Source organism: Mesoplodon densirostris, chromosome 18 (assembly GCF_025265405.1).
Source record: "Mesoplodon densirostris isolate mMesDen1 chromosome 18, mMesDen1 primary haplotype, whole genome shotgun sequence".
Taxonomy (NCBI): domain Eukaryota; kingdom Metazoa; phylum Chordata; class Mammalia; order Artiodactyla; family Ziphiidae; genus Mesoplodon; species Mesoplodon densirostris.
Window position 1 is genome coordinate 59,167,010 of NC_082678.1, and position 25,186 is coordinate 59,192,195.

At 35.7% G+C, this 25,186-nt stretch overlaps 1 protein-coding gene and 1 pseudogene across 2 annotated transcripts in view; one reads left to right on the forward strand and one right to left on the reverse strand.

Annotated features, from left to right (window-relative positions):
* VMP1 (vacuole membrane protein 1) overlaps positions 1–25,186 on the reverse strand; it is a 132,496-nt gene that overhangs the window by 34,134 nt on the left and 73,176 nt on the right. The gene's annotated exons all lie outside the window — the stretch shown is intronic.
* On the forward strand, positions 12,884–16,315 carry LOC132478447 (small ribosomal subunit protein eS1-like; annotated as a pseudogene).

The following is a 25,186-nucleotide window of genomic DNA, read 5'->3' on the forward strand; positions in this document are numbered from 1 at the left end:
TCAAGTTAAATATCAAAGGAAATTAATATTTCATTTTAATCATTTTCTTTTTTTGCGTTTGTGGGAACTGTGTAGCAAGTTCAATTTGATTACTTCCTCAATTGTCATTCTTCATTAAAAAAAATCTGTACAACTAAAACCAAATTCCCTTTAATAGTTTCATTTCGCTGGATTCACATTTCACAACACTCAAGTATTTCACAATTTTAAGTGCCTGAGAGGGGTTTCATCCTCTAGCTCTATCTAAATAAGCAGCATGCATTTACAACTAGTAATCATATATAATTTTCTACTTTTTAAAAGTAAATAAACAAAATACAAGTAAATAAAATTATCTTTCCCACTCCCACTGATAGTGATTTTGTATGTAGCCAATCATGCTTCTGAAAGTAAGAATGAGAGACACCAGGAACATTTCTCCAATGACTACAGAAAGCAGATGGAGAAAAGTTACAGTAAGTCCTTACTACTGAGATTTCAAGGATTATTAAAGAAAAACAGACAATGCCTTCAAGTATGAATATTCCTGCACTACTTTTGTTTCACATTTCATCTTCCTAAGAAATATATTTAAGATTAAGAGAAGAGAAACTGTACAGCTAATTATAATAATAATAATTAGCTTGCAAAATACTAATTTTTGAATTGAAGAAGTCAACTTAGATCTAAATGTATAAAATAAGGTTTATCTTCAAATGGTAACAGAAAATCTTTTCATTTTCATGATAAGGGATCACATTAAATTCCAAGATTTCTTTCAAAGCAACAGATAATCCCTAAACATGTTAAATGAATGCATTATTACTGGTGATAAGTATGTATTCGGTTAATACCTTATGTTAGTTTGAGCTGAACTATCACCATCAGTGTGAGGTAACTGGTCAGCAGTTTTATAAATTAACTGCCTTCTTAACACGTTATATGTTAAAACTTCTTTTTTTTAAAAAAAATATATTTTTAAAGGATTTTATTTTATTTTTATTTTTTTTTGGCTGTGCCGTGTGGCTTGCGGTATCTTAGTTCCCCGACTAGGGACTGAACCCGGGCCCCTGGCACTGAAAGCCTGGAATCCTAACCACTGGACCACCAGGGAATTAATTTCCTATGTTAAAACTTCTGCTGAGCTATTGCTCTTCTTGGGTTTGACACTGAAGTGGCTTCAAGGTCAATACTAAAAACCACAGAGCAACTGTTTCAATAATTTCTTGTGTATAAGAGGAATTTGTGTTAATATCTACTGTATTTGTGAAGTTCTTTTGGCATCTAAAAATGACTTGTTAATTCCTGTGTCCCAGTCAAATATGTTGTGTCATATTATTCTCTGTTAACCAGAAATGGAGCTAAATAGTAATGATGACTTAATATTGTAAGCTGTTTCAGCATCATGGACAATCAGTCTGAAATATTAACTTGTTAAGATCCTAATAACCATGTAATTAAATATTTTCTACAATGAATAATATTTTACACATGGTAAAGAACACCATTAATGGGTACAATTAATTATTATCTTCACAGAAACTACAATGAAACATAACTCATAATTTTAAAATATTTCTCCTCTTAAAAACAGAATAAAATGTTTCCTAACTGCAATTTCCTACCTGTTACCAGGACTCTTTATGAGTTATTTTCACAGAAAGATATAGAGCATTAATTTATTAAATTCAAAGTGAACAAAATAGTTTATTTTAGTGTTGACATCCTCAACAATATCAATGTAACTGATATGTTTTTAATATTGCATATTTGAGGTCTCCTTTAAATGTAGTATAATTTCAAAAGAGTCACATATCATCTATTCTTTTTTTTTTTTTAAGATTTTTTTAAAGGTTTTTTTGATGTTGACCATTTTTTTGGAAGTCTTTGTTGAATTTGTTGCAACATTGCTGCTGTTCTGTTTTTGGTTTTTTTGGCCATGAGGCATGTGGGATCTTAGCTTCCCAATCAGGGATCAAACCTGCACCCCCTGCATTGGAAGGCGAAGTCTTAACTACTGGATTGCCAGGGAAGTCCTTATTCTTTTTTTGAATTATAATGGACTCACACAAACTTATAAGATGAAGATTGCTAAGAAACAAACTCTAGAATTACAAGATAAAGTAGGGATATTAATTTGATGAAGTAAAGTGATTGTGACAATAGAAACTAATTAATAATTTTTTAATTCAGTACCTACAGGATGCTGGATTATAAAATACACACACATTTACCAAAAAAAGTGATCAGAACAGAGTGGTGCAACTACTTTTGAAAATGCAAGTTTCAATGTCCAATTTATAGCTTTTACATTATTAAATCAGAGCTGATCCCTGCAATTCCTATTTAAATTGGAAATTAGGGTAGAATTCTATAATAGTGCAAATAGAATACATCATATAAACACATTTCAGGAAAGCAATTTTATTCTAGAAATAATTTACAGATTTAGAACTTTTTTTTTTTTTTTTTTTTGGCGGTACACGGGCCTCTCACTGTTGTGGCCTCTCCCATTGCGGAGCACAGGCTCCGGACGCGCAGGCTCAGCAACCATGGCTCACGGGCCTAGCCGCTCCACGGCATGTGGGATCTTCCTGGACCAGGGCACGAACCCATATCCCCTGCATTGGCAGGTGGATTCTCAACCACTGCGCCACCAGGGAAGCCCAGAAAGTAATATTAACATATCTAAAAGGAGAAATAGACAGGAATACAATAACAGTAGGAGACTTCAATACAATACTCCACTTTTACCAATGGATAGATCATCCAGACTAAAAATCAATAAGGAAACATTGGACTTAAATGACACATAAGACTAGTGAGACTTAACAGACATTTACAGAACATTCCATCCAAAAGCAGCAGAATATACATTCTTCTTTAGCACATATGGAACATTATCCAGGACAGATCATGTATTAGAACATAAGACAAGTATTAATAAATTTAAGAAGACTGAAATCATATCAAGTATCTCTTCTGGCCACAGTGGTATAAAACTAAAAATCAATTTCAAGAAGAAAATTGGAAAATTCACAAATGTGTGAAGATTTAACAACATGCTACTGAACGACCAATGGCTCAAGGAACTCAAAAGTGAAATTAAAAAAATATCTTGAGACAAATAAAATTGGAAACACAAAATAGGAAAGCTTAAGGGATGCAGCAAAAGCAGTTCTAAGAGGGAAATTCATAGTGATAAATGCATATATTAAGAACAAGATCTCAAACAACCTAACTTTATACCTCAAGGAACTAGAACACAAAGCACAAACTAAGCCCAAAGTTAGTGGAAGGAAGGAAATAACAAAGATCATAGTGGAAATAAATGAAATAGACTAGAAAAACAATAGAAGAAGTCAATGAAACTAAGATGATTTTTGGAGAAGATAAATTAGACAAAACTTTAGCTAGACTCACCAAGAAAAAAGGGGGCTTAAATAAATAAAGTAAAAAATGAAAGAGGAGACATGACAACTGACACCATATAACTACAAAGATTCATAAGAGTCTATTATGAACAATGACATGCTGAAAAATTGAACAACCTAGAGAAATGGATACATTTCTAGAAACCTACAACCTACCAACACTGAATCATGAAGAAATAGGAAATCTGAACAGACTAATTACTAGTAAGCAGATTGAATTAGTAATCAAAAATCTCCCAACAAAGAAAAGTCCAGGAACACATGGTTTCACTAGTGAATTTCACCATATATTTAAAGAACTAACACCACTCTTCTCAAACTCTTCCAAAAAATTGAAGAGGAGGGATCACTTGCAAATTCATTTTAAGAGGCCAGCATTACCCCAAAACCAAAACCAGACAAGGACACTACAAGTAAAGAAAATTATTGGCCAATATCCCTGATGAACACAGATGCAAAAATCCTCAAAAAAAGAGGAAAATCATCATACAAATTCTCAACAAAGTGGGTACAGAGGGAATTAGGCCATATATGACAAGCCCACAGCTAATATCATAGTCTTGTGAAAAACTGAAAGCTTTTCCTCTAAGATTAAGAAGAAGACAGGATGTTCACTCTCTTATCATTTTTATTCAAATGGGAAATGAAAAAGTAAAACCCTGTCTGTTGGCAGATGACATGATGTTATACAAAGAAAATCCTAAAAACTCCACCAGAAAACTGTTAGAACTAATAAACTAATTCACTCAAGTTGGAGAATAAAAAATCAATATACAAAAATCTATTGTGGGGACTTCCCTGGTGGTGCAGTGGTTAAGAATCCGCCTGCCAATACAGGGTACATGGGTGTGAGCCCTGCTCCGGAAAGATCTCACATGCTGCAGAGCAACTAAGCCTGTGCGCCACAACTACTGAGCCTGTGCTCTAGAGCCCGTGTGCCACAGCTACGGAAACCCATGTGCCTAGAGCCCATGCTCCGCAACAAAGAGAAGCCACCACGATGAGAAGCCCACACACCACAACAAAGAGTAGCCCCTGCTCGCTACAACTAGAGAGAAAGCCTGTGTGCTGCAACGAAGACCCAATGCATCCAAAAAAAAAAAAAAAAATCTATTGTGTTTCTATACACTAATAATGAACTATCAGAAAGAGAAATTAAGAAAACATTTGCATTTACAATTGCACCAAAAAAGAATAAAATACCTAGGAATACATTTAACCAAGGAGGTAAAAAACCTGCACACTGAAAGCTATAAGACACTGAGGAAAGAAACTGAAGAAGACACAGATAAATGGAAAGACATTATATGCTCATGGGTTGGAAGAATATTGTTCGAGTGTCCATACTACTCAAAGCAATCTACAGATTCAGTGCAATCTCAAACAAAATTCCAATGGCATTTGTCACAGAAATAGAACAAACAATCCCCAAATCTGTATGGAATGACAGAAGACCCAGAATAGCCAAAGCAATCTTAGTAAAGATGAACAAAGCTGGGGCCATCATGCTTTCTGATTCCAAACTGTATTACAAAGCTACAGTAATCAAAACTGTATGATACTGGCTTAAAAACTGACACATAGATCAATGGAAAAGAATAGAGAACCCAGAAATAAACCCTCACATATATGAAATATTAATTTATGACAAAGGAGCCAAGAATACACAATGGGGAAAGAATAGTCTCTTCAATAAACGGTGTTGAAAAAAATTAGATAGCCACAGCAAAAGAATCAAACTGGACCCCTATCTTACACCACACACAAAAATCAATTCAAGATGGATTAAACACTAGAACATATGATCTGAAACCATAAAACTCCTAGAAGAAAACATAGCGGGTAAGCCCCTTGACCTTGGTCTTAGCAATGATTTTTTGGATATGATACCAAAGCAAAGGCAACAAAACCAAAAATAAACAAGTAGGATTACATCAAATTAAAAAGCTTTGTACAGCAAAGGAAACCATCAACAACATGAAAACGCAATGTAACAACTGGGAGAAAATTTTTGCAAACCATGTATCTAACAAGGGGTTAATATCCAAAATATATAGGGAACTCACACAATTCAACAGAAAAGAAAATCTGATTAAAAAATAGGTAGAGGGGGCTTCCCTGGTGGCGCAGTGGTTGAGAGTCCGCCTGCCGATGCAGGGGATACAGGTTCGTGCCCCCGGCCGGGAAGATCCCACATGCCGCGGAGCAGCTGGGCCCGTGAGCCATGGCCGCTGAGCCTGAGTGTCCAGAGCCTGTGCTCCGCAATAGGAGAGCCCACAACAGTGAGAGGCCCGCATACCGCAAAAAAAAAAAAAAAAAAAAAGGTAGAGGATATGAACAGATATTTTTCCAAAAAGACTCACATATGGCAAACAGGTACATGAAAAGGTGCTCAACAACACTAATCGTCAGGGAAATCAAAACCATAATGAGATATCACCTCACAACTATTAGAATGGCTATCATAAAACAGACAAGAGATAACAAGTGTTCGGACTTCCCTGGTGGTCCAGTGGTTAAGATTCCACCTTTCAATGCAGGGGACGCGGGTTCAATCCTGGGTCAGGGAACTAATATCCCACATGCCGCGGGGCAACTAAGCCCACGTGCCGCAACTACAAAGCCATAAACTGTGGAGCCTGCATGCCGCAACTAGAGAGAAACCCGCACACTGCAACGAAGAGCCCGCGCACCGCAATGAAAGATCCCGTGTGCCGCAGTTAAGACGCGATGCAGCCAAAAATAAATAATAAGTAAACATTAAAAACTAAAAAAAAAAGAGAGAGATAAAAGTGTTGGCAAAGATGAGGAGAAAAAGACGTGCAATGTTGGTGGGAATGGGTACAGCCAGTATGGAGGGTACTCGAAAAATTAAAATTAGAACTACCATATGACCCAACAATTTCACTTCTGGGTTTTGGTCTAAAAGAAATTAAATCACTATCTTGAAAAAATATCTGCAATCTACCCCCCCCCAGGTTTATTGAAATATTATTACTTACAATAGCCAAGACATGGAAACAACCTAAGTGTCTATTGATGGATGAATAGATAAAGAAAATGTGGGATATGTATATAAAGATAGAAAGACACACCTTGTAATATTATTCAGTCATAAAAAAGAAGGAAATCTTGCCATTTGCAACAACATGGATAGATTTAGAGGGCATTATGTTAAGTCAAATTAGTCAGAGAAAGACAAATACTATATGATCTCATTTATATGTGCAATCTAAAAAAAAAAACCCTGAGATCATACATACAGAAAACCAGGTTGGTGACTGCCAGAGGCAGATGGATGGAGGATGGGTGATACAGGCATAGGTGGTCAAAAGGTACAAACTTCCAGTTAAAAGATAAATAAGTTCTGGGGATGTAATGTACAGCACGGTGATTCTCATTAACAGGACTGTACTGTATATTTGAAAGTTGTTAAGAGAGATCTTAAAAGTTCTCATCACAAGAAAAAAAAATTTGTAACAATATGTGGTGATGGATGTTAACTAAACTTATTGTAATAATTTTGCAGTATGTTCATACATCAAATCATTATGTGGTACACCTAAAACTAATACAATGTTAGATGTCAATTATATCTCAATTAAGAAAAATAAGGATTCAGCAGTTAAAAAGAAGGAAAAAAAACAATAAGGAACTAATGCTCCCTTAGATGGTTCACAGATGGGGCAAAAATCAAAACTGTAAATAACAGATACGAGAAATCTGTGTACTCCAATGTGTAATGAGTAAACATTTGTTTTATTGTCTTCATATCCCATCTGGTACACTACTTTTTAGGAAGTTAAAAATAATGATTATAAAACAGTATTGTATTTTCTAGCTAGAATTATCTATTGCTTGCTTTTGTCATTATCTAAAAATGGGATATGATTTCCTTCTCTCTGACACATTAAAAATAAAACTGAAGAACATAAACACCATCTTTTCCCCTTTGAAAAAGGGGGGATTTATATGTTTTATATAAAACATATAAATATAAAAGTCAGATCACACATTAATCAAAATCTATGAAGTCATGTCTAAAAATGAACATGAAGAAGATCTATGTATTTTTTGAAACAGTAAGAACCATTTATTTTGGCAACTAGCTAAATTTAGTAAGTACTAAAAACCTGATCCATCTAGAAATCTGAAAAGTCAGATTTTGCTCCTGTTCATGTTCATACATTTCTATTATTTAGCATGGTTTTATTAGACTGCATATTGTGAAAATTTAGTTGGTCACAAATAGCATCTTTTTAATAAACAGAATAAAAATGTGAGATCAGTACATGTGATACAAGTAAATACTGTTTCACAAAACATTATTTCAGTTACACACGCATAGGCCCTAAGTACAATCAATGCAGTCTGTAACATGGAGTATGGTAAAAAATAAAGGTCCATGAGTGACACACATTTCAGAGAGTTGTGCCTAAAATAGAAAGGTATCAAGCTATATCAGCTATATAATTAAATGAATTTCTACATGTACTCATATATTTATTACCAAATTTACTTTGGTGGGAGGGTGGTAAAACTATTTTTTTTTTTTTAGCTGTACAGCAGATATACAGTAATGTACATAAATCTAAAATATACATTTAGGTGAAATTTTACAATGAACACACCCATGTAACTACCACCAAGATCCAGATACAGAACATTACCAGAACTCCAGAAACCCCACTGGTGTCACTACTAGTAATTACTTCTTCTCCCCAAATAACCACTATCATTGACTTCTATTACTATAAATGTAGCTTGCCTATTTTTGAACTTTATATAAATGGAATTATACAGTAGGTCCTCTTTTATTTCTGGCTTCTGTAGGTCAACATTATGTCCATGTGATGCACTCCTGCTGTTGCACGTGGCAATAATCAATTTGCTGCCTTTGTGTGAATATACCACAACTTACTTATGCTACTGTTGGTGGACATCAGGGTTGTTTCTAGTTTGGGGCTATTACAAATAATGCTGCTATGACTACTCTTGTCAAGTCTTCTGGAGCATCTTTCTTCTAGGTATAAATCTACAAAATGGAACTGCTAGATCGTAGGGTATGTTTATGTAGACAGTGCCAAACACTTTTCAACATACATTACTCTTAATATTGCTTCCATGTTGCCAGTTGATAATAAATCTCAATTGAAAAAAAATCAAAACCTTTTTACTTTCCTACAGATGGTTCTAATGAGTCTGTCTGTGGTAATTAGTAGCTTTGATAACTCAAACATACGAAGACTGAATAAATTCAACCATGAAAAGAGGAGGAAAAGAAAAGCTTTAAGTGCTGAGTTTTGGGAAAACCACCTATAGTTTTTACCCATACAGAATTTTAGAAGACAAAATTAGAACCAAAATTCTTATTTAAAAGCAATTAAATTCAACTCACAAAAGCTGGTAACTACCATATATGTATGGTATATGCATGCATGGTAATAAAGAACATAAAGATGAGGACACTGTGGTTTGACCATTAATTCTATAAACGTTTAGCAAGTGTTTACTACATGCCAAATGCTATTATAGGAGCAACGGATACAACACTGAATCACACTGATAATCTGGATCCTCATGGAGCTTACAGTTCAATGGGAGGAGATAACAACTACAAAACGGGGTGGCAGGCAAGTTGTAATTTTAAATAGGATGGTTGGAGAAGGCTTGACAGAAAAGGTGACATTTGATTAAAAACCTAAAGGAGGGGAGGGGATAAGCCAGGCTAAGAATGTCCAGGAAGACTGTTCCAGCAAGGTGTTTCCCTTGAGAGATAAATAAATAATCTAGTGTGTATATGTGGATGGTGGGTGGGTTGCAATTGGTAGAGGTGGGGAAAGGGATGACTCAGGAAACCTACCTACTGAGTTTGAAAAGGAAACTGAAAAAATGAAAAGGAAAGCGTGAAAAAGAGAAACAGAATATAAGAAACACCAACTCTACAGATTTCCTGCGACATCGAATGACAGAGCGCCAACTCTGTGGTCTTCAAACTTCCCTGAGCCACAGTTTCTTCATCTTTTCTGCAAAATGGTGATAATATCTTTCACCATGATAATTAAGAGACAAAACTGATTATGGGACAAAATTGTTTAGACTGATATTAGTTGACATTACTATCAAGAAAGAAACCCTGAGAACCAATGAAATAAAATATCTTGTCAGAATTCTTAGACACTATGTGAGCTCAGTTCTAGGGCAACATCACAAATTAAGGGGATAAGAGGCTTTGTTTTGTTTTGTTTCTAATTTCAAAAAGAGAAGAGCAACATGTTAATGTCAAGGAAGGAAGAGGGCTCTAAAGCAGGAAGTTGGAAAGGAAGGAAATGCATTAAGAACTGAAAATTTATCAAATCTGCCTTGCAGTGCAAGCAATTAGTTTACCAAACACTCCATGACAAGAGGGTAATGATGGATGAGCTTACTACACATGAATGCTAGTTCTTAATCAACAGATTCTTGTCTCCAGAAAATAAGAGGAAATTCTTTAGTTATTTACAACTGTATTGGTCACCTCACCATGATTACTAATTGTAAAACTCACAAATCATCTATTAGACATGAAATATCTCTTGGGTAGTCTAGGAGCAAAGAAGAGATGAAGAAATAAGGTTTCAGGAGACTTTCTCAGGGTCTGACCATCAGCATTTGCTCACATTTTCAGATAAAAAGTAGAGCAGTATTTTTGGAAGTTCCAGATAACTACACAGAGTTTTTTCCTCCTTTTCACAGTCCAAGTTACCAGCAGTAAAACCAGCCAGTATCTGCTGCTTCCTTTTCCTCTCTCTATCCCTGCTTAGCTTTCTGTTGAAAAGAAACCATATGGTAATGCTTAGGAAGGCAGGCAGGCCGGCATCCACTCCTATCAGTGCCTGCCTGGCCTCTACTCGAAATAACAACGGAACACTGTAGCCCAAGAAGAACAACAGTGTTCTAGACACTCAGGGAACATGTCTGAGTATGCAGAATTTATTAGAAATGACACATTACACAAGTAATGCATTTTTCTTTTCTTCTCTCTCTTTTTCCTGTCTGAAGCCAATATCTCCTCATGTGATCTTCTCATGTCTCACCAGAAAGGGTATTTACCAAATCTTAGTTGATGCTGGGGGGGGAAAAAAATCACCCTTCATTTTTAGCATTTATAATTGATTGCATTTTGGTTGTAAGTAACTAATGAGTAACTTTTATTTCCAGATTAAAACTGGAATTTAAACAAAAAGCATATGACAATCTACTGTGTACGTAAGAACAATAATACTGTGAATGAAAAAAAAGGGGGAAAAAAGTAAAAATGGTTTGAGATGAACTCAGACATGCAAAGCTATGAAAACTAGGTCAGTACAGAATTTACAAAATTGTCAGGGACAGGAAACTTAAGAGACCGAAAACAAAGGATAAAGATAAATGGGATCATCTCTATGATGAGAAATGTAAATAGTGGGATTCTTTCCTAAGATAGACCCAATCGTCCCACTTAACAAGTTTATAAATGGTCCTGAAAAAAGGAACAGAGTTTAAGTTCTAAACCTACGGCTGAAATTAAAATTATAAAGTGCCAAAATCATGGCAATAAATTTAAAGATCATGTAAACTTGAGAGAGAAAAAGGAAACGTGGAAGGTAAGTTTCAAAGTGGATAACAGTAAGATAACACATTTAGGGAAAAATTATTTAAATGTAAAATGATGGGGAATTCCCTGGCAGTCCAGTGATTAGGACACTGTGCTTTCACTGCTGAGAACCTGGGTTCGATTCCTGGTCAGGGAGCTAAGATCCTGCAAGCCACGCAACGTGGCTAAAAAAAAATATATATATATATATATAGATAGATAGATAGATAGATAGATAGATAGATAACGTGATGGGCTATAAAAGTTTCCAGTTATGAAAAAAGAAAGGGAACTGGGAGTGGTCTCCCAAGTAAACAGTTTATTGAAGTAAACATGAAGTAAACAATTTATTAAAAACATCAGCAAAATGCATTGCCAAACAGGACTGTGGTTGTAGAAATCTGAAAAAACACAGGTACAGTAGTGTATTTGTCCCTGAAAAATCATATGCAGTTCTGACAACTTCATGTCAGAAAAAATGTAAAAGAATTAGATAAAGATCCATGGGGGGAGCACGAATTAAAATGATCAAAGAGTTTGGGGTTATTAGATATAAAAAGTAAATGATTATTTTTTTTAGAAAGGCTGAAAAGGTAACTGACTAAAATCTATAAAGTTATGGAAAGAGGAAAGGAAAAGTGTTTAAAAAATTTTTTACAATACTAGAATGAGGGTAGCGCCCTTTATAACATGAAAGAGGCAAATTTAAAACAAACAAATGGAAGTATGACTTTAAATAACAGCCTATGAACTTACTGAAGTCTTTACCTCAAGAAGTAGTAAAAATAAATTTTTACAAGTTTTGATAAATTAATGGATGCAGACCCTTATCAGGGAAAGTGGACAAGGAAGTCTAGAGTACATGCCTACTTTTGAGGGGAGCACTGTATTAATTACCATGCCTACTTCCTGGTGTCTCTACATAGCCCTTTAGTTTAAAAGCACGACAGTCATGTGTATTACATGGTAAGGCCCAAGACAGGAAAATGGGAAGAACACTCTACCAAGAGAAATTTTCTTAAATACTCAGCAAGAAAGAACTACATATCTGTTATGACAAACGAAGAACCTTGACGAATTAGAAACAAAAACACCTTTTGTAATAGGAAATGAGCATAACAGTTACTCTGCTGTCCATGTCTTGCACTAACTCTGATCTTAGGCCAGGATCCCTAGGAGCATTCAGCAGTTACAACAGAGGGTGGATGTGTATTTAGTGTGTTACTGATTTGCAAACTTGAGCAAAAGCATAGCATACATACAGTCTGTTGGTCTAAGTTTCAATGAAAGGGGCCTTTCTAAAGGCATTTTACAAAAGGTGTTTGAAACACAAACCTGAGTAAAATCTTTAAATTAGTTTAACAAAGGTAACCTAATGCCTGTCTAATGCTTATCCCCTCCACCCCATAGCTGTAAACAGGTGTGCAAATGAGAAGAATGAAGCAGACATAAAACAAAACTATATTTTCTCCAATGTCTAAAGCAAACTAACAAGAAAAATCTTAAACATTTATTACTTATTGCGCTTTGTAAATGACTGTATTAACCTCTTATTTTCATTTTTAAATCATCTAATTTCAATTACAATGCTTCTTCATCAAAACTAATGTTTCTCTTCTATTTTAATTTGATCATTGAGAGTTCGTGAGCATTGTTAGAATATAAACTATTTTAAACTTCCATTATTCTGTAGTATTCTTTCCTGTGAGGAATAATTAGCTCAAAATTTTCTACCATGTTCTTTTCCCTACATTTATTTTGTTACAAAAAAGGTAAGCAGAATAAAAATGATTTTTAGGAGGTTAAGTTTAAATTTATTCTTTAAATTTATTTTTAAAATAAAAGTCTGGCCAAGATGACGTGGTTAAATACAGAAATGAACGTGTAAAAATAAACGGGTTCAGGAGTGCACGATGAGCAGACAAGTTTCCCAGTGGCCATTCATTTGGCAGTTTGAATCAAATTGCAACTCTCTTTCCTGTTAATACTACTATAAGAATGGGTTAAAGAAAATGAGAAGAGTCAGAAAATGAAGAAAGATTAAAAGTCTGGGAGTGGAGGGGCAAGAGAAGAATTCAAAATAAAGTGAAATCATCCTGAGAAAGCAAATAAAATGAGGTATTAAGAATTCCACCATAAATCACGCTAAGTGTGCTTAGAAACTACAACTACAGAACTATTTTAAGCGCTACCTTTTCTTGTTGAACCAAATGCAAGTAAGTGACCTTTGTGTACAAAAAGCTAACTGTGCTAGTAGTCGCAATATCTTGCAACAGAATCCTTCAAAAGAGACACTTAAAATTGCTTAATCTTGATGGTACTTTGTGGTAAAATTATGAGCCAGCTCTGAAAGAAGATCTAGCAGGCCTGCCTTTTCAAAAACTTAACGTTGTTGGGTGTGGTTGGTTGATTCTGAAAAGAGAAACTACAATAAGCCTTGGTAGCTTTGACACAGCCTTTAAGTGATAAATAAATGTGTTTAACATGTGTCTCTAATGTTCATTATGGTAAAGTTGATCAGTTTAACCCTTTGCAAACAAGCAAGAAATCTTGAGAACAGGAAGCTTTTCTGTGGAACTCCTGACGCAACACAAACCATAGCAGTTACTGCAAAGCTTAATGCAAACCCTCTAGAGTCCACGTTGACAAATTCTTTAACAAGCCCTGTGGTTACAGGGAAGCTGGTTTCACTCTGACTCACTCCTACTCAAACAGTTTACTGGAAATGAAGGGGAGGGGGAATTTTCAGAGAAGTCATGTGATGGCCAGACAAACCACAGCCAGTAAAGGTTCAACAGAGTCAAAAACAGGTCCCAGCAACAACCAGCACCCAGAGTGTTCAACTGGCACTAAATTATATGAAAATGAGTCCTGTTGAGTTTCTGATCATCCACACCATGAACTCTTTCATAAATCTCTGTATATAAAAGAACAGATACTTCACAGGAGGAAAAACCAGCAGGCACTGACATGGTGTGTGCAACTACAAATACTTCATAGGAAAATGTGCTTAACAAAATAGAGCATCAAAGGATGGTTAAAGCACTTTAGCGAATGTATAAATAGTCATTATTAAATGCTTTCCCATTGTCTCTAAACTCAAATGATCAAACATATATTCTATCATTATCAAAAGAATGTCAAAAAAAACCCCAAAAAACCCCATTTAACTATCACCTTGTACTTTGGGGGATGATCACTGGGTAATCTATTCTGCATACAAAGAAAATGCACTATAGCCATAAGAATGAGAACTACACTATATTCAATATCTTGTAATGACCTACAATGGAACAGAATCTGAAAAAGAATATATATATACACATATAACTGAGTCACTTTGCTGTACATCTGAAACACTGTAAATCAACTATATTTCAATTAAAAAAGATATTATTCAGTATTCTAAAAAAAACACTACATTACAACTGATGAATTTTTTTTGGTTCATCACTTACATGTTTTCACTAATAAAATAATGTAAATAACCTGAAATTTCTGAATAGGAAATGGATCCTATTAAACTCCCCAAAAAAGGTATTTTCAGCCTTAAATATATTTTATACAAGCTAGTAAAAGATATTAGTATTTAAACTTAACTTGGGGACTTAGTTTCAATAAATCAGACTAAGTGTAAGAGGCAAGTATTAATTAATTTAAATACTGCTGTCCTAAACAGAAGCTAAGAAACGTTCCCTTAAAATAAAATTAAATCCAGAAGTTATAAAACAGCCTTTGAGGAACTAGTTAATCTAAGGTGGTGTACAGACTCATGAATTATACCCAATAGAAAGAAAAGCTAACCACTATAAATATGGAGGAAAAGACTGTATTATTTTAAAAGATAAGTTCTAAGAAATTTAAATTTCTTATTTCTAACTTAATTCTCAATTTTCTATAGTGATAGTAACTTTCACAGTCAGCAACCTAATATTTTATGAAAAAGAATCCAAGCAGCTAGGTCACTTGGACAGATGTCGTTTAGGAAAGCAAACTTATTCAAACCATATTCTTCTAAGTAAATATGCACAACATTCCTACCCTATTGTGTAAGTTTTAAACACAAAAGTACAACCACCCATGCTCCCAGTTCCCCATTACTTCAATAACAGTGGCTGCCCTAATCTTTTAGGGTACATCAAGCAAATAAGTTACTTTATTTTTTCAAACTCTTTTATTCCTCATGTCTTTACTTTACCTTTTTCTTTGGTTATATAGCTTATAGAATAAACAAGTCACCACAATAACCTTTATTTTTTTCTAAAGTATAAAACTTTACAAGCACTATTTTACTTAATGTGATTTCAAAATTATAAGTCATTTAACTTAATGATGTCTACTATATTATCTTCAACCCTTGCTCTCAGATGATTTTTTTTGAATGAAAGATTCTGTAAATTCTGTAGTGCTTTACAGTCAGATGGTTATTAAACTCAAAGATGCAAAACAGTTCAATCTTTTTTATGTAAGATAATTTCTGTGTTCACCATATTTTATATTTTATTTTGCAGTGGAGTAAGACTGAATATTCCCTTTTGGCTGAGCAGCAACACGGCAGTCTGCAAGAATAAGCACCTTACAAAAGGCAGCAAAAACGGAGCCTAGAGGAAAGTGGTTGATCCATTTTCTAAGAAAGATCGGTATGATATGAAAGCACCAGATATGTTCAACATAAAAATACAGGAAAAACTGGTCACAAAAACTCAAGGAACCAAAATCACATTGGATGGCCTCAAGGGTCATGTTTTGAAGTGAGCTTTGCTGATCTGCAGAATGATGAAGTTGCATTTAGAAAATTCAAGCTAATTACTGAGGATGTTCAGGGCAAAAACTGTCTAATTTCCGTGGCATGGATCTTGCTTATGACAAAATGTGTTCCACGGTCAAAAAATGGCAGCCCATGACTGAAGCTCCTGTTGATGTCAAGACTACTGATGATTATTAACTTCGTCTATCCAGTGCTGTTTTTACTGAGAAATGCAACAATCAGATTCAGAAAACTTCCCTGTTAGCACCAACAGGTCTGCCAGAACCAGAAGAAGATGACTTGAAAGAAATTGTCAAAAAACTGATTCCAGACAGCATTGGAAAAGACATGGAAAAGGCTTGCCAATCTATTTATCTGCTCTATGATGTCTCTATTAGAAAAGTAAACCCCTAGTTTGAAATGGGAAAACTCATGTGTCATGATGAAGGCAGTAGTTCTGGAAAAACTACTGGGGATGAGACAGGTGCTAAACTTGAACAAGCTGATGGGTATGAACCACCAGTCCAAAAAACTGTTTAAAATTCAGACTTGTAAGGGCGACAAATAAAAAATCTTATTTGCGATGTTAATAAAAAAGAATGAATATTAAGGGAACACGTTTCATGTAATGGTACCTTTTCTCTCTTAACTGATATTTCTTAGTTCATTCAAAGTATCTACTGCATGAGTAGTATGTGCAAGACCATGCAGGCGCAGCCAAAAATACAAATATTTTTGTGGCCTCCTCTCAAGGAGCTTACAAACTCCTGGGTAAGATGAGAAAAGCCCACAGACAGTTCTAAAAGAAGGTAGAAAGTGATAAGTGACACAAGAAAGATACAGCAAGAGACAATTTCCAGGGACTGGGAAGATTTTTGAGCAGCAAAGTTCCATGACCAGAGGTATTTTTCAGAAAATTGTTTTTTGTTGCTTTCTGTGGAAATAGATTGGGGGGAAAAAAGGCTAGTAAAGAGGAGACCTATTAGGAAGTCACTATAAATGTTCAGTGGAGAAGTGATAAAGGCATGAACCAGCAGTGGGAAGTGAAAAGAGAGGACGAATTTGAAGATACCGTGGAGGTAGAATCAACAGGCCTGAAGAATGACTGGATATGCGAAGTGAGGAGGCAGTCAGATGATTCAAATTTTGACTCCAAGTGATTATGAGGACAGTGATATCATTAACAGAAATCAGGAACAAAGAAGAAAAAGATCATAAAGGGAATAATTAAACCTTGCATGAAACAGTCCACGAAGTACATAACAGCTCTCTAGACGTAACTCTTATAAATGATGCTAGAATTGTTCAAGGTCATAGGAAGCTACATTCATTCATGTCTACCTCCCACAGACATTTAGTAAAAACATGATAGAAAGCCAAGAGCAAAAGGAAGTCAGCTTAGTGGAAAAATACTGCCCAATCTCAATATTGTAGTCACAAAACTAAAGTAGGTACCATAAAGAATCAGAAATCAAATAAATGCATTAATAATCTTATTTTCTCCCCCAAATACCTACAGAACAAAATCCAACCATCAGTCAAAACTGGAATTTAAGTAAATACTTAGCTTTAAAATTGTTACCTAGAAACAGTTTCCTAGTAAAAGCATATACACCCTTTAACCTAGTTGGAGAGCACACGGTAAAGCAATAAGAGCCAAGGTTTTTTTCACTCTTCCTGCTGATAAACTTATTCTACCAAAGGCCTTTACCTTCAAGAATAAAAAACACATTTCCCACCCCATTTCATTTTACTTAATTTGCTATTTTAGCTACAGTTGATCCAACTTTTTTATTGCTCTTGTCAAACTGGGGGTTTTACAAAATACATGCATCTATGAGGAAATTCCAGCACCAAAGTCACATAAACTTTTGGATTTTTATGGAACTGATTACTATAAAAACTTTAAAATCACAATCACAATCAATAAGCTATAACTAAAAAGATGTCAGGAAACTTACAGATTACCAAATAAAAACCTAGTATCTTTTTATATACCATTAATAACTATTTACAAAAATATAATATCCAACTTATAACAATAAAACCTAAGAGAGGGGCTTCCCTGGTGGCGCAGTGGTTGAGAGTCCGCCTGCCGATGCAGGGGATGTGGGTTCGTGCCCCGGTCCAGCAGGATCCCACATGCCACGTAGCAGAGCGGCTGGGCCCGTGAGCCATGGCCACTGAGCCTGCGCGTCCGGAGCCTGTGCTCCACAACGGGAGAGGCCACAACAGTGAGAGGCCCACATACCGCAAAAAAAAAAAAAAAAAAAAAAAAAACAACACCTAAGAGAAAACTAACATGTTAAAATCATTGGGAAAATAGTGTTAGAATACACAAATAGGTAATGACCTGAAAAAGGGAAACTTAGATTCCTACATTATATGATTGGCAAAAATATTTTAACAGATAAAAGATTTAAAGGTAAGAGAATAAAACCATAAAAATACTAAAAGGAAATGCAGCAGAATATCTACTACATAATCGTAAGGGTTCAGGAAGATAATTTTAGGCAGGACTCCAAAAGGAAACATCTAAGATATTGGAATAAAGACAAAAATGTGAACTTCTTTATCCAAAAAGCAAAACATAGTAAAACACACAGTGAACAATATGGAAAAATTACTGCCAGCATATGACAAAAGGAATCCCCTTAAAAATGTCAATCAATAAGAAAACGAAAAATACACTAAATATAAAAAAATGGGTAAACGAACCAGTTAGACGAAAGGGTTTTTTTCTTTTTCTGTGGTTTCAACATTTTATACAATAAACATACTTCATAGTCACAAAGAAAATTACTAAACAAAAAACAAAGATGTGGAAAATATTTGATGACTGAAAAATGTTCACTGTATGTTTTTATATTCAAAACAAGTCATAAAATAATAAATAGAATACGATTCACTCACAAATATTTACAGAGAAAAAGAATGAAGGATGAAGGGATTTTTTTAATGTATACAAATACCAATTTTCTACAATGAGCTGTACGTAATCACTTTGTAATAAGCACACAATTTTAAATAGCCCGGAGATGGAAACAACCTAAGTGTCCATCATCGGATGAATGGATAAAGAAGATGTGGCACATATATACAATGGAATATTACTCAGCCATAAAAAGAAATGAAATTGAGCTATTTGTAATGAGGTGGATAGACCTAGAGTCTGTCATACAGAGTGAAGTAAGTCAGAAAGAGAAAGACAAATACTGTATGCTAACACATATATATGGAATTTAAGAAAAAAAATGTCATGAAGAACATAGGGGTAAGACAGGAATAAAGACACAGACCTACTAGAGAATGGACTTGAGGATATGGGGAGGGGGAAGGGTAAGCTGTGACAAAGTGAAAGAGCGGCATGGACATATATACACTACCAAACGTAAGGTAGATAGCTAGTGGGAAGCAGCCGCATAGCACAGGGAGATCAGCTCGGTGCTTTGTGACCGCCTGGAGGGGTCGGATAGGGAGGGTGGGAGGGAGACGCAAAAGGGAGGGGATATGGAAACATATGTATATGTATAACTGATTAAATTTGTTATAAAGCAAAAAAAAAAAAAAAGAACACAATTTTAAAAATCAGTATCAAATGTCTACGATATATATGTGAAAAAGGAATCTAAGACTAATATATATGGTATGACTTTAGCTTTTATTAAAAAAAAGTGTTCCATACACAGAAAACAGTCTAGAATATGGTGGTTATCATCCTACTTTGGGGAGTAGGTGCATGTGCGCTTTCACTTTTTACTTTTAATACTTCTGGAATGTTTCAATTTATAAGCACTAACATAATTTGAAGATATGCAAACCTGGGAAAAGTAACAGAAGCAAAGAGCCTAAGACAAATTTGTTACTAAAAACAAAAAATGTTTGCAATATCACTGATCTAGACATAAAATGACAAAACTGTTGTAAGTTTATTTGCATAGTGAAAATGAAAAACAAACACAAGGATGCATCACAAAAGTGTATCGGAACAGCTGAGGAGGGACTTCCCTGGTGGTCCAGTGGTTAAGAATCCGCCTTCCAATGTAGGGGACGCAGGTTTGATCCCTGGTCGGGGAACTAAGATCCCACATGCCATGGGGCAACTGAGCCCATCTGCCACAACTATGGAGCCCACACGCCACAACTAGAGAGAAGCCCGCTCACTGCAATGAAAGATCCTGCGTGCCACAATTAAGACCCAACTCAGCCAAATTAAAAACAAAAAACACAAACAAAAAAAAAGCAGGTGAGGTATCTTACTTGGATATAGTAATATTCTACACAGTGTTAAGCAAGAACAGACAAAAACAAAAACCTTATATTTGACAAATTTATTTTGCAAAACTCTTCTTTGACTAATGAATTAAAACATTAGTACTCTCTCAGCTAATTTAAAATGTGGAAAACTGGCAACAGCCCCCTCCCCAACCTGCAAAATAAATAAACAAAAGTTAAAAACCTCATAACCCTTTGTCTACACCTGGGAAAAAGTATGTAGGGATAAATAAACCTACATATACTGAAATCTATAATAAGCCACAAAACTGATGGATACTGGTGAAAAAAAAGCATGAAAGGCAATAAAGAAAGAAAAGAAAAATCAAATCAAATATAACAGAAAGAAAAAAAAATTTTTTAATCAGTTCTTCATTTTTTGTTGCATTAACCTGGATGAAAATGTTGCTATGCTGGCTTACAGTAAGCAAAGCACTAATCTCAAAGTCAGAAAACTGGGTTGGGTGTTGGCTCTGAGATTCACCAGCTGTGTGCTCCTGAATGTTTTTCCTATTCAAATCAGGCAAAATATCTTCTACTTCATTGTTTGTACTGAGGCACTTCATTCAAGTGCCTTACACACAGATTTTTATTGACCTTCTTTTATTGACAAAGAAAATTAATAGGGAAGATGACAAAATTGTCAGGAATAAGTTACTCTTTTATTATATTGTTTTCTAGTTTACATAAACAATTGACAGTACATACAATTGTAATTTGGGGTAAAAATTTTAAATAAAATGTTCATAAAGAGTATATAATTTCTGACTAAAGAACATGAAACAGAAGTGTACGTTTTGCTTACTTGATTTTTTAATATAAGCAAATATGAAATTAGGGAATAAGAAATATAAAGTTTATCCTAAAACAGTGATGGTAATTATTGGCCTTATAGGATGAAAACAGTCAAACCTCATGACCATCAGAGTATTGTGGGGACCTCGCTGGTGGCACAGTGGTTAAGAATCCGCCTGCCAATGCAGGGGACACAAGTTCAATCCCTGGTCCGGGAAGATCCCATATGCCGTGGAGCAACTAAGCCTGTGTGCCACAACTACTGAGCCCACGTGCCGCAACTACTGAAGCCCACGTGCTCTAGGGCCCACGTGCCACAGCTACTGAGGCCGCGTGCTGCAACTACTGAAGCCTGTGCGCCTAGAGCCCGTGCTCCACAACAAGAGAAGCCACCACAATGAGAAGCCCACACACTGCAACGAAGAGTAGCCCCTGCTCGCCGCAACTAGAGAAAGCCCACATGCAGCAACGAAGACCCAACGCAGCCAAAAAAAAAAAAAAAAAAAAAGATAATAATAATAATAATGACCATAAGGGATGAAGGAAAAAGATTATTACCCTAATGGTAGATAAAGATTTAGAGTCTTCAAGATGTAAAAGTCTTGGAGAGCTCAAATTACACGTATAAGATGAAGCGTGATTTACTTCTTCATCAAATTCTAGGAGACCTGAATTTTTGGAAGTTGAGCTTTTAGATGGTAACAAATTTACAGAATGTATTATTTATAATCCAAGAATCAAAAAATAGTGAAGAATGAAATGAGTCATCCAGCTAATGTTCTACTCAATGCAGGGAGTCGCTATGCATGGATCCATGAAAGGTATCACATAGAGGGAGACAAGGAACTCATTCTTTTTTGAAATAGCAATTCCATTTGTACACAATTAAAATTTATAGGAATTTTTTAAAAATATTGAGCCAATGTGAGCCTCAGAAAACTTTCACTGGCTAATTCTAAGACAAAGTTTACCTCTATTGTTTCTCAGCATGAGTATAACTCATGAGTATAACAACTTCTGAATATTTCACAAGCTCATCAATTCCCCCTTTCAAGGAAACATGTCTAAATTCTTTTCAACAGTTTCTCACATTATATGATTTCAAGATCAATTACCATCCCATTCCCCCTCCTAGAGAAATTCTAGTTTGTATAGTAAGTGTTCTATTTCAAGATGACCAAATAAGACTGTTGCCCCTGTGATAGGTTAAAGATGGCTACAAATTCTTTACTTACTCCTCTCATTGAGAGGTGGGTCTAATTCCCCTCTCTGAACATGGGCTGGCTTTAGTGACCTACTTCACCAACACAGTGTGGCAAAGTGACTGGGATTTCTAGGTTAGGTTACAAGAAGCCTTGCATCCTCCAGCAAGGTTCTTTCAGAACACTTGTTAGAACTCAGGTGCCATGATATGAGGAAACCCAAGAAGCCCCATGAAGAGTAACCTGAGGTCCCAAACCAACAGTCCAACTGAACTCCAAACCAACAGACAGAATCAACTTGTCAGTTATATAAGCAAACCATCTTGGAAGTAGATACTCCGATTTACAGTCAAACCATTTTGCCTAAATTGCACAGCTGTGAGCAATATAAACTATTCTTGTTTCAAAGCACTAAATAATGGGGGGGGTATTACTCAGCAATAGATAACTGGAACACCCTTTATCTTAATAATAACCCCAAATAGAAACACTGAACTCTGTCTTTGATGAAACTAGTATTAATAAATGAAGACGGGCAGATGGGAAGGAAAGATTATACCAGAGAGGCTGCAGTGGAAGATACAGAAGAGAAGCAAAGTGATTTGCACTACAGAACTCCACAAAGGATCATCAGCAGAACTGCAGAAGAAACTGGGGTAGGGCTGAAAACAAGGAGACTGTATACAAAGTACTTAGCATAGCCAGACACCTTCCTCCCCTAGTCCCGAAAAAGACATCAAGTATAGTCTCTAGAAAGTATACCAAAGGTTCTGGACTCAGGATATCTTTGTGCAGGCATCCACGGTCTTACCACAAAGTAGGTTAAGTGAAAGTCTACTCAGTAAATGAAGATCTCTAACCCGCCTTCTACAACTTAGCTTTAGAATGTCAGCAGCAAGATTTATATCCCCAAGGTATGGAACTGGAAGATCCATCACTAAAGAAACTGAACTACCCGAAAGGAAAGATGCACAAAAACTGATATACAGAGTTTCCAATAAACCAGGTGGCCTGCCACTCCTATACCTTGCCTCCACACACATAGTTTCCATTTGGCTTTTATGTGCCTTATTCTTACATATAAATAGAAAAACAAGGATCACCAGACTTTGAGGAAAGCTTCCAACAGGAAACAGACAGACAAAGGGGGAAAAAAAAAAGAAATGCCTGGAGTATTGAAAACGTGAAGAAACTAAATACCTTCAAAAAGATAGGATAAGCCATTTTTGGGGAAGTATAATACAAATTGCTTTTTGAAAGTAAATATATGACATTGGAAAAACATTTTAATATTAGATTATAGAAGATAAAGTTGAGGAAACTGCATACACAGTAAAATGAGATAAATATTAGGAGGAAAATTATAAAAAAAATTAAAATGATGGGTGTTGGAGTCCCAATATCAAAATAATGGTAATTCCAGAAAGCAAGAGTAGAGACCAAAGACGGTAAACTGACACAGAAAAAATACAAGAATGGGGCTTCCCTGGTGGAGCAGTGGTTGAGAATCTGCCTGCCAATGCAGGGGACACGGGTTCGATCCCTGGTCCGGGAAGATCCCACATGTCACGGAGCAACTAAGCCCGTGCACCACAACCACTGAGCCTGTGCTCTAGAGCCCACGAGCCACAACTACTGAGCCCGTGTGCTGCAACTACTGAAGCCCACGCACCTAGAGCCCATGCTCTGCAACAAGAGAAGCCATTGCAATGAGAAGCCCGCGCACTGCGACGAAGAGTAGTCCCTGTTCACCGCAACTAGAGAAAGCCCATGTGCAGCAACAAAGACCCAAGGCAGCCAAAAATAAATAAATTTATTTAAAAAAAAAAAAAAAAGGTTTCCCAAAACTAGTGGACTCTAGGTTGACAAGTTTCCTGAGTGCCTAGCAGAGTACATATTAAAAAAGACCCATACCTCAGATAATGAATCTACAAGCTTCTACAGAAAAAACCAAAACAACCAAAAAGACTACCTATAAAGAGGGCTCAGCATGGCATTAGGTATATCACTATCAACACCAGAAGCCTGAAGATGATTGAGAAATGCCTTCCAAATCCTAAATTAAAAAATGATTTCAACGTAGAATCCTATATTCATCTAACTGACTGAGTGTGAATGAAGAATACAGCATTTTAAGAATTTTCCTTCTACTTATCCTTTCTCAGGAAGGTACCGCAGAATATGTTCAACGAAAATTAGGGAGTAAATCAAGAAAGAGCAAGATAAGGGATCCAAATCAAGAGAGAAGCAATGGCGCAGAGGGCCAAGAAAACACCACATACAGACTAGAGTGGGAGCGTGGGGGAATCCAGAGTGATGACTCCAAGAAAAGTGCATTACCAAGTGGAAAGTGATCTTGAGAAGTGTTTCACAGAGCTGGTAGAAAGAAGAGATTGAGGAAACCATGCAAATAAAAAAAAATATTAATTCCAAAACAAAAAAACTTGAAGGAAAATAATCACAATACATTAGTTGGCTTAACAGAGAACAGTACTTATACCTGTTTGGGATCCAACCACAGCATGAAAATTTAAAGCCGCACACCATCTTAGACTGATCCTACTTCAACTTGCTGATTTTATATAGATGATAAAAGGTTGTGCTATGTTAAAGGACATGCATTAATTAGTGCCACAAATGACAGGGGTTATCAGTTATCACAAACCGGGATACTCAACCACCTATGTCTATAGCTGGACATTGTTCCGGGAAATGGAATTTACCAGTGATGCTGCCATTCTGAGTTCTGGTTCCAGCTCTACTTCTAAGCACGTAAAACTTGGGAGGGAACAATTTCTAGATCTGCAGTTTTCTATAAAATTAGAAAAATGGTACCTTTCCATACAACCTCAGAGTTAACACTAGGGTCAAATCAGATAGTGGACTTTAAAAAGCATTAAAAATAATTAAAAAGTATTATTAGTAATTATTAGTAATAATTATTAGCATTAATATAAACATTATGATGTGAGGAAGAAAGGCACAATATTTGGTTAAAACAAAGCAGATACAAGGACAATTTGCCTCTTTCCATGCAGGGAGATGGCCATAGCTCTTTGACTGCTTTGGTTTATGTTTGGCTATTCTACATTCATATTTGAAAGTTTATTTTCAATTAAAAACTATAACTATCCATAGT